This window comes from Camponotus floridanus, unplaced genomic scaffold, assembly GCF_003227725.1.
Source record: "Camponotus floridanus strain SB8 unplaced genomic scaffold, Cflo_v7.5 scaffold340, whole genome shotgun sequence".
NCBI lineage: Eukaryota > Metazoa > Arthropoda > Insecta > Hymenoptera > Formicidae > Camponotus > Camponotus floridanus.
In genome coordinates this window covers 1-12,475 of record NW_020229482.1, presented here as the reverse complement: position 1 = coordinate 12,475, position 12,475 = coordinate 1, and the positions used below count along the sequence as shown (strand labels likewise).

The window sequence follows — 12,475 nt, the reverse complement described above, 5'->3', positions numbered from 1 at the left end:
TCGTGTCTTGCTGCTGAATCAGTGTGGTTAAAAAAACATTGACTTTCGATTGCACGTCTCGTAGATGCTGCAGCAACGTTCTCAGGTCATTTTCATTAGATTGGATAACCTCGTGTTCATAGATACATACTCCCTCATCGTATATCTTCACCCCTACACCGGTAGCATTCATCGTGCTCCGAAAAAATTTTGGAATTTCGTGTGCACGACGCAAGTTTTCAACGCACTGAAGTAGATTCTTAACATTCATTGGTGGAAATTGCGCGCGTTAATCAACTCTTTTTTTTAAAGTCGAGGAAAACTATATATAAATTTAAATTCGTAAAATTTATTATCTTTGTCAATAAAACAAATTTAGATACATGACGATCACAATTAATATACATATTATTTAAATACATGTTACTTATAGCTATATTACATTTAATATTATAATTTTAAAACATTTAACACACTCATTATTTATATGAATATGTATATTACTTATACTTAATCAATTTCTTAAAATATTTATTACTATATATTTAACATATAATATAGTTTACTTGAAAATAAAATTCAATGTGTATTACTAGTAAATTATAAGATACTGAATTAAAATAGTGATAATACAATGTTTTATAAATGACAATTTTCAAATAAAGATTGCAAATAATCTTTATGCTCGAGTTGCTATGGTCAATTATTCTTACAAAGATTTCTAAATTCTTCTGATAAATATGTTATGTCTTCAGCAGTTACCTCCCTTAAATTCAAAAGATCTTTTATTTTTTGACTCGTCTCTTGTAAATTTTACTCTCGAGAAGAGGACAAAATTCAGTGTTTAAAAATAATAAAATACTTTGAGTATTAAAATCAAGAAATCGATAATATATCTAAAACAAAAACAGTTATATATAAAAATATTTCATATGATCTATAATTGCATGATTATTTCTATATTATTAAGGCACATGTGTGTTTAGTATAAATTCATATATATGTGTATGTATGTATGTATATTTAAAATTCTAAAAAAATTCAGGATTTTATAAGATATAAATAGAAATGATTTTTTACTTGTCAATTTTAATAACACAAAAATGATATGACATTTGTTTTTATTATTTATAATATTAATGTCAAAACAAAGAAGTTCTTTTTTTTGTTCACAAATATTTTAGAAGAAAAAATAATATTATTTTGCTTTGATACAAGTGAAAGAGTCCACAATCTGTGGTGTAAAGAACAAAAGATATATTTAAAATACTTTACACTTTTTGTAATAGAACGAGAATTTCAAAATGAGAATCTGTAAAATAATTTTTTATTTATATATTACATACAATAAGTATGTAAACAAGCAAATTATTTGATCAAAACCGAAAATTTACTTTCAAAACAGATTTTTTGATTCACGTTTTTGATGCATTTTTTTACTTGACTTTGTAAAATTTATTCTATAAATCTTGAACTTTTTTTTTAATATTCTATACACACATGTAAAACTATACTGTATATTTAAATACAAACCTTGAACTTTTTATTTGTTGGATCTATCATAAGAGCTTTTAAAAAATATTCTGCTGCATTTGTTATGTCTTCATGGAGAGAATAATAAGTAATTGCAATTGCTAACAACATGGAAATTCGTCGCTCTTTGATTAGATGATCATATTTTTTCATCATTCGTAATAAATGTGGCAATGGCTCTAGCTCTCCTGTTTCCCAACCATATTGTACATAAGCAATTTCTGCTACAAAATTATTACAGTCAGCAGCCTTTTTAAAATATTTTATCGCTTCCTAAAAATACATCATATATATATATATATATATATATATATATATATATATATATATATATATATACAGGGTCTACCAAAAGTGTGGAAACTCCTAAATATCTCAGAAAATATACGTTTTACAGAAAAGTGTTTCCAACAAAAGTTGTAGGGTTTAAGAAGATCTATATACTGATTCTATCAGTTCGACCTTGGATGGCGTCGTCAAGGTCAGGTCAAGGTCACATTGACTTTTTTAAATGACACCCCCTACATTTGATTGCATATTCTTATAGCTTAATTCAAGAGCTTTCCAAAACAATATAATAATGTTCATTTTTATTAAGTACTTTGCGAGTTATGAGGGTTGAAATAATTTCTTAATTTTACATAAACCATAAAATATCTAGTAAACCATTCATTTTTCGATTATCTTACCTTCATACTTTTATGTACAAAATAATGAAAGGAATCAATTGGTGTAAAGAAAACATACAGTTGTTTTTAAGAAAAAATATGGAATTGTTAATTGCAAATTACATATTTTTTCTTAGAAACAACTATGTGTTTTCTTTACACCAATTGATTCCTCTCATTAATTTGTACATAAAAGTATGAAGGTAAGATAATCGAAAAATGAATGGTTTACTAGATATTTTATGGTTTATGTAAAATTAAGAAATTATTTCAACCCTCATAACTCGCAAAGTACTTAATAAAAATGAACATTATTATAGTGTTTTGGAAAGCTCTTGAATTAAGCTATAAGAATATGCAATCAAATGTAGGGGGTGTCATTTAAAAAAGTCAATGTGACCTTGACCTGACCTTGACGACGCCATCCAAGGTCAAACTGATAGAATCAGTATATAGATCTTCTTAAACCCTACAACTTTTGTTGGAAACACTTTTCTGTAAAACGTATATTTTCCGAGATATTTAGGGGTTTCCACACTTTTGGTAGACCCTGTATACATTAAATTACACCACACCCACACACACACACACACATATATATATACACATATTAAAAATATTTGTTTGCAAAGAAAAACCATTTAGTATTAGAAATCGCTAAACTAATGGAATATTAATAAATAAAATTAATAAATAAAATTTCTGAAATGTTTAAAAAATTTTAATAATAAAGGATATTAACAGAAGCAAATATAAGTTATATAATATAGGTATATATTATACAAGAATTTTTATTTCAATAACAATTAAATCAAATCTTATGTAGAATTCATTTTAGCATTCTAAAGAAATATATGGATATATATTCATACTAATATATGGATATATATTCATACTAATATATACCTATTTTATTCTCTAAATTTAGTATTATCTTTTATCAATTTTTTTAGCAATAATATTATAATATCATTTTATTGTTATTAAACTGACTTATCCTCATTTAATTATTATACTGACCCTATAATCCCCGCATTTTTCGTATAACATTCCAGTATAGTGTAGATATGTCGAGTTATTTGGTGCAATTTCCTTTATAGAATCTAAACATTCTTTTGCTAACAATGTTTCATCTGAGGTACGTGTGCGTAGAAACATAAGAGCTAGTTTTAGCAGAACTTTACAATTCGTTGGTTTAGATTTAACCATTTTCTTAGCTATGTCTAGTACTTGTTTTTCATTAGTAGCCTTTTTTATTGCATAATTTCTATCTTTGACAAATTTATAAAAAGTCTCCATACGCATTTGTAAATAATAAATTCCAAATACTTCATTTTTAGAAATAGCATATGCTATTTCAAAATGATTCTTTTCTGCATCTGATACTTCAGATGAAATATTTATTGAACGTCTTTGACGCCTGAGATTCTTTCCAAGAATAAAGTGCCACAATGCACAGTCTTGATCTTTTTCTATTGCTTTCTTAGCCATATCAATTGCTTTATTCATACCAAAGTCATTTAAGCATGACCATATAATGCTTTCACATCCATATAAAGCACCTAATTCTTCATTAGTAAAATCGTCTGTATTAATAATATTTTCTAATATCTCTTCTAATTGATCATTTTCTTCAGAATCATACAAGACAAAACATTTAGTTGCATAGAAAACATGTTCAATTCCTCTTAGTGTTCGACGTGATTCTTGTCTACAATAATTCTTAATGTAATAATGATAAAATAATCAAGCAATTTTAAAATGTTAATAAACATCATATATCATACCCTTGTTGAATCTGCATTAAAACAGTTTCAGCTTCTGTAATAATTTTTTTGCTTTATCATTATCTGCACTTGATACAGCTTTATAACATTTAAACAAAGATTTCATCAATAATTCTAAAGGACAAGATGCATCATTATCAGTTGCATCATTTTCACACTCTATATTATTGTTATCAATATACATTATACTGTGTTTTTACTACACTGTTTTGTATTTCCCAAGTAAATGGACAGTGTAATTTTGACAGTTTTACTTTTGTACTCATTTCTTCTTGTTCATGAGATGCCATCTTCTTGATAAAATCAATCTATTATAAAAATTTATCTGTTCATAAAATACTCAAAGAATTCCTATATTAAAAGTATAAAAATTACTTCTTGATAAACAATACTGATTAAAACAATTTGTCGGTTTTAATTGCAAATATTATACTTTGTTTTTACTTTGTTTTGTCCTATTTCAAGTTGAAAGAAAATAAAATATATCTTATTCACTTCAAAACCAGAAATACAGAGGAAATAAATTTAATATTTATGATCTATTATGATACAATCTCATTAAACAGTAGCAATATTGCAATATATAAAAAATAATACGAACCTTTTACTTTGATATATATTCTTTATTCTTTAATGGATTTTCGTTTTTCAAGGAACGTAGTGCTACGTTTCTATCGATATATTAATTATAATCCTTATCGTTTCTGAAGACGAATATTAATAACGATAAGAATTTTACGGGAATTCCCGAGTCTCCTTTGTTTTTCTTTTTATTCTTTTTAGTTCACACATCGATCTTGGAGACCTCGCGTGATGATACTACGAAGCTAATTAAAGGTTGACATTTGACCAATCAGAAACAAGAACTTTTAGATCCTTTTATTCTGATTAGTCAAATTTCAATCTTTAATTTTCAATTTTCAATGTGTAGTCTAAAGGCGCGTTTTCGTTTCCATGGTCGCTGCCATGGTCTCGAAGATGATAGTGCGATTGTGGTAGGTTGTTTGGCGCGAAGTGCGAAAAGAGAATGAATGTAACGGGTCACCCACTCTTCATTAGCAATTATTCCTATTTTGAAATGAGTTATTCTATCCTTCAAAAAGGAAAGGACAACCCTGCTTGGGTTGTAATTGACGTGATGACGTTTAATAAACTTTATTCCTTTCAATGGATGCTTTTTAGCAAGAGAAACAGTTGACATGGTGTAATACTATGAAGAATTCCATCTTTCTTTACATTTGACAAACAACAAGAATGAAATTATTCATAAAGTGTTATGCTGTGTCACAATTTTTTTCCATCAGTCTATTCTATAAATTAATTAGGCTTTGATCTCATTTCCCTCGCATTAAAATTATCTCTTCCAACGAAACAAAAAATGCTTCTATTCTTTTCGGTTGATTTTCTCTAATTTATATAAACATTTTTTATTAAATCGCACTTTTTCATGAACGCATCTAATAATAAGACCAATCTCGAAAATTATGTAGACTTGGTTATTCTCTCAAAATTCAAAAATTTTTTAAAACTTCATTTTTCCTCCTCGATATTCTCAGTGAAAAATTTATAACGCTTCTTCATTCTCTAGAATACATTTTCTTCTCTTCTTCAGATAAAATACATCCTCATTTCATTTCTAAATCAGTCATTTTCACAGTTAATATATAAAGAAGAAAAAGTAGAGAAATCGAAAAAAATGCGAATTCGTGCTTGAATTTTTGAATAGTTTAAAACATAGTTTAAAACATTGGAGGTGGAAAAGAAAATATATTACAATTGCTTTAGTATCAACTTAGTAATAATAAAAAAAGAAAAAATATACACCTATTATTTGCAGATTCTAAATACTTGTAAACGGCTAAATAGAAAAGATATGTTCTGCTTTTTGTGAAAAATCTATAAACATGTTTATTGTTATGTTTGTATTTATTGTATATTCCTCTCTTATAATATGTTATTTTAGAGAAAAAAAAAATATATTTTTTTCACTTTTTTTTTCTCCGCGCTTTTCTTTAAAATATTACTTATTAAGTAGTCTCGATAATTTTGCACCTAATTATACATTTTTAATAATTATTAATTTATAAGTTATAAGATAAGAAATTATTAATTTATAAGTTATAAGATAAATCAGTTTGTAAATATCTTAAAAATTATGAAAAAAATTATCTTTCTCATTCTCGCATATTCAAATATAATATACAAATATTATATTCCACTTTAAATATTTCTTAAAATCATTCAATAGGCTGCCATAACATGTGATGAGGGTTTTGAAAATACATAAAACTTGTCGTAAATAAATATTTCTATTACGCTTAGCATGAAAATATTTAAGTTGCTTTTAATGATGGGACAAATTTCCATATTTTCCAACACTTCATAAGATTTCTATCTCATGATAGAAATTTATATTTAGTGTTTCAAAAAAACTTTTGATAATTTAAATATCTATAATGTACCTAAAACACAGCCCTTCTCTTTATTTATGGATATTCCAATATTTTAAAAATAAAATTTTAAAAAAAAATTGATAAGAACACTAATAATCTTTAAAATATTTATTATATTTTTATTTTTGTCACACTAAGACAAAATTATCTGAAAAATTGGTTTGCACTTTCCAATTAAAAGCAAAGGGAATGTAATCAGGTACATTCTGAACTATATTAAAATAGCATTTTATCAGTCGGTTGTAGTTATTAACGATTGTGCGTCTAATAAGCTCTCTGTTAAAAAGATTGAGTTATTCATAATTGGGGGCACTAATAGTATTCCTTGATCTTTTATTACTAAAGGGATAAAAACTATCAATATTTGTATAAAGAGAATAGATACCAATCTTATCAGTATCTATGGGTGAATCGCGATTATCGTTTATATTTATTTCAAGTTGATTGATGTTATTTTGTAGTAATCTAACATAAAGTTCGATATACGTTTGCCCACCATTATGAATCTCAAGTGCTGGTATCCAACGAAAATAGCATTGTGTCCAAAGTTCTAAACTAGAAATAGTATATAAAGGTTTTATAATTGTCCTATTCTCTATTTTCTTAATATCATGAGAAATAAATAAAGGATTATAAAATAACAATATATCCTGATCATTGAATTGCTCCCGCCAATCCCAAACGCTACGAAGTACAAGAGGTGTATTAGGATCCTGAAAAAGTAAGATCATAATAAAGTTGTGTGATAAATAGAATATTTTTGGCAATGAATAAGATCTAAATAAATAAACAATATTTATTACCATAGCTGCCACTGTTCGATCTCTTTCACAGTTGAAAATAAAGGTGTCAAAAATAGAAATATGTGCTGCATCCCATAATGTGGTCAAATATGTTTCCGTAAATTCAAATTCTGTTGGATATTGCTGATATGATTGCCAAACGCAATCGAGATATAAAAGAAACAATGGAGACTGTACAAAAAAATAATTTGTTAACATATAAATAATAATAAATATATTGCTTTAATCATTTTAAGAGTCTATAAAAATAAATGATGAGTACTTTTCCTGAATTAGATTTTACAATATGTCCTAATCTATCACAAAATGGATGGCCTCCAGCAATCCACTCTTTTTGTAATAATGACTGAAAGCCGGTTATAGTACGAAAGTGAGGATCTAGTAATAGTTGTGCTAAACTTGATATAATACAGCATAAATCTCTACCAGCACCTTCTAAAAGAGATTTATATTATTCTATTACATTTATTACAATATTCATTCCATTATTAATAAAATCCAAATTCATTACCATTATTAATAATAGAAGTTGTTTATAATACTCATTATTTTAAAATTCTACCTTGTAGGATGACAGAAATTCCTAAATTAAGATGTTCACAGACTTCTACTGCCTTTCTAAACAATATGATATATATTTAAGCCATTTTTGTATTCTCCAACAATGAATAAAAATTATTATCTTGAATCCAGAATTGTCTGATATTTTCTGAAATATATTCAGATATATACATATGTATATGCACCATATGTGTGTGTGTGTGCGTGTATATATTTATATATTATTATATATTACTTATATTTTATTAAAATTATATATATTATTACTTTATATATATATATAAATTGTTAAAATATATTTCAAAACTTCGAAAAAATCACACAATGCAATTGATATCTTACCTGGTGAACATAAGTTAATAAATTTACTAAAACTTGCTGCTATTAACTTTACATTAATTTTCTTTATTCAATTCAATAACAACTGGCGGTATTTTTTGAGGATGACTCTTACGAACATTTTCAAACATAATATTTTCTTGTATTCTCTCTGTTATTGTTGGCAACAATTCAGACATTTTTTACTAATGCTGCACCATGAGAGCTTGTCCAAGACCATACTGGTGGTCTATTATCTTGAAAATGTCGAGCTGCATCTGTTAACTGGCTATCAGTTACAGATGCAGGCACAACTATGTATTGTGATAAACTGCAAATAAAATAATATATAATAAAAATTTTAAATATTAAATTTTAAAAATTAAAAATTGCTTTAAATGTTATAAATGTAATTATACAAATATATCTAATACAAAATAAACAAGCTACCTAGGACAAAGTTGAAATTTGGCATTAACCATGGATAATCTCCAACCTTTTCTTATTTCATCGCTACATAGTATTCTGTTTAATTCATTTTGCCAATCCAAAATATCTCGAAATAATTGAACATTCTTGTCAAGACTACTGTAATAAGCCTCTCTGTAATAAAAGAGAAAGAAAAATTGATATTTCAAGCTAAATATATTATATGAAATGATATTTCAAGCTAAATATATTATATGAAATTTCTTGCAAATTCTGGTGAAAATAATTTTGTAACTTTCCACAGGAAAATTATGCAAAAACTATAATTTTTTATGATGTAACAACTTTTTAGATTGTTTTTACATAATTTTTCTATTAAATTATGATTTAGGCTATGTAGTTTTTCATAAATTTACACAATTTTGTTTTTCTACAACAACATTACTTAGTTTTATTATAATCTACAACTTTTGCAACGTACTTATTTTTATCACTTATAAAAATGTGAAAAGTTGTAAACTTATAAAAATTATAAATATTTTTTAAACATTGTAACTACCAAATGAATGTCTACAATTTTCACAAATTTGTAGAAGTTGTGATTTGTTGTTGAAAATTTTAATTTTTTATAGAAATATACAAATTGTTGAAAAATTTTTTCCTCTAGGGAATTTTTTATTACAATTTTAATGCATTGTATATTCTATATCTACTATATGATACTAACTTGTAATCATAGGCAAACAACAGCTGATGTCTGCTAGGAAAAGCATGATGTAGCAATGCAGTCAAGAGATTCTTACCATGTCCAATAGGTGAAAATTTAAAAGAAAAGGACCATGTCCTTAGATTCTGTAAATAACAATATATACAAGTCACATTACAACTGTAAACTACTATCTGCAGCTGATATATAACAAAATTATTTTAATTTTATAATAATTAAACATTAAGTAAATACATAAAAAAATACAAAATTTTGATATTTTATATATAAATTATTATAATTTTGATATTTATATTTTCCAGTAATGCGATATCTTAATTAAATTGAAGAATCCCTAATTGGATTCTTATATCATAAAATAAAAAAAATATTCACCTTGCAGATAATAAATATTCCTTTTACTTTCGATGGTACTGTACTTCCAGAGACTAGCTTTCGTTTTTTATCACCTATCATTATATAGATCTCATCGATATTTGTCAAACATGTATCAGTATATCCATACAAATGGTTTTGTTGATGAGTACTATCCTACAATATAAATTATTTAATATCATATAAATAATGTTTAAACATTTAGCCTTTAGTTATTAATAATTATAAAATTAATTGTTGTTACCTCATCATTTGAATCATCGCTGGTAATAAATGTAAGCTTGAAATTAGTCACTGACAAAATACCAGATGTACCTTGTTTCAAATCACTGACAGGTGAAAACATAAGACACTTTGTGCTTCCGCAATAAGAACTTCTCCTGGTAATAGTTTTATACTATTTTCAATTAACGAATTACGTCGACTGGAGCTAAAAGTCTGCAGAAAACATTGACATTTGTTTAGAGACATTAATTTTAATTTCGTAGATTAGAAAATTTATAATAAAAGATGAACTCATAATAAAAATGTTAATTGCCCAAAGATTTACATAGCTATAAATATAATTGCAATTACCTGCATCTTGTGCTCTTCCAATTTCCACATAACTAATAAAATTGTTACTATTTTTATTTTCCATAATAGTTATCCAACATCGATGCCTTAATATCAATAAAAATAAAAATTTGCAGTTTTACTACGGATCATATATAGATAATAGTAACAAACAACATTGAAATAATTCTATATTTAAAGTTCTTCTTATCTTTTCCATTACCGCAACGTATGATATAATATAAGAAATAAATTATTAGTAAATATCGAACTTTTATATGCGCACGAGTTGACATATATGAGAAAGTGTTGTAAAATATAATAAAATATAACGTAATAAGATCGCAAAGAATATAAATGTTGTATGTACGAATATAAGAATCTCCACTGCACGTAAATAAAATATCGATATGTGTGAATTGCGCAATGTGTGTAAAAATTCTTTTTATATTTTATTTTCAACCAATATCTAATAACTTTTCTATGTATGTATGTATATTTCACCACAGACTTTTGTATTTATACTAGATCGCTAACTCGGTTAAGTCTCTATGTGATAAAATGTGATGCAAGAGTAGCCATTTTTACTTGGGCAGAATGTCATACTGGATGTCATGTCTCTTGATACGACGTGATAGTGAATAAATATATTTGAAAAAATAAAACAATAAAAATTATTTATAAAATGTATACATATATATCATTATTTATTTTTCATTGAATAGAAATATCAGGAGGAGATATGAATATTAGATTCATATATATAATCCAAGATATTTCTTTTATTTTGCGGTAATAAATCAACAATAAATAAATAATTTTAAAAAAATTTTAAGAAAATTTTAATAAATAATTTAAGAAAAGCTTTAGAAATTTTTCTTCAGTGCAAGAAAAATGTGATAAAAATGAAATAAAACTTTCACCCATCAAAATCTTGAGTATCATGATTTGTATAGTAAAATTAAAATTAACGTAACATTTTATAAATAATTTTTTATAAACGAAAATTTTTTTGTTTATATTTTAGAAGATTTGCTAAATCGTGAAACTTTTTAGTTGATTCTTGAAAAAACAAATTGTCAATTTGAAAATTTAAGTAAAAAGTAGCAATTTACTTAATATATTTATTTTATCACTAAAATTTGTTTGTATACAATTTCCAAATAAAATAGCATTTTAGAATCATGTAAAGATATTTTAATTATTTTTTTTGTATTTTTTTATATATAAAAATTAATATAAATTGATGTTTTAAGGTGACAATTATTACTAAGATTTCTGAATGCCATGATTTTTTAATTTGTTACTTCTTACTCTATAAAGTTGATATAACATTTATGAATAATATTTTTTATTAGCAAGCAAAAATTTTTTTATTTATATTTCAGAGATTTGCCTCAAACTCGTGGAATTTTTAAATCAAGCGGCAAAGATTACATGTAATTTTTATTTATCTATTTTATTAGATTCCATTTTCCAACTATATATAATATAATTTTGACCAATGATAATGGTTTTGTTTACCAAATCTATGAATATTATAATTTATACAATATTGCTAACGGATTTTTCAATAAAAGTTTGAATACTAAAATAGAATCAATTGACAAATAAAATCTCAATTAATATTTATTTTAATACTTATGTTGTTATGATTTCCAAATAATAAGCAGCTTGAATTATATTAAAAGTATTTCTCTATATATCTATAATCTTATTTTTTTCTCATCTTATATATATAGAATTATGTAAAAGTATTTCTCTATATATCTATAATTCTTATTTTTTTCTCTATATATAATAGCATCTTATATATAATAGGAATTAAAATGATGTTACAATAATCGTCAGATTTCTAAATTATGATTATATTATGTATTAATATTCGCGCTATGTATGAAATAATATAAAAATTTTAATTTTTGTAATATTTTAAAAGTTATGTGTATCCCTTAGATTCATGAGAAAATATCTTCTCTTTCAGATTTTATCTTCCGGATGCATCCTTTATCATCGAAGAATTTTCCAGCGTCTTTTACTAAATTCATGAAATTGTATAGTTGCAAGAGATTCAGAAAGAGGAGAAAAGACTTTTTGTAGATAGTATAATAACAAATATTAAAAACAATATGCAAATAAAATCACGTGATTATAATCCAATTTTTTAATAAAATTCTTAATCAGAATCGCGCAAACTTTTCAATTGACTTTTTACCAGATTTAATATACATATGTTTAATTTAAAAATAAAATTTTATTCTCGAGTTCGGTTGGAGAATTATATGAA

General features: G+C 25.1%; 2 pseudogenes; both read right to left on the bottom strand.

The window, feature by feature from the left end:
* Positions 1-568: 568 nt before the first annotated feature.
* LOC105253586 lies at positions 569-5,627 on the bottom strand (annotated as a pseudogene).
* A 925-nt stretch (positions 5,628-6,552) lies between these two features.
* On the bottom strand, positions 6,553-10,443 carry LOC112638667 (annotated as a pseudogene).
* Positions 10,444-12,475: the final 2,032 nt, after the last annotated feature.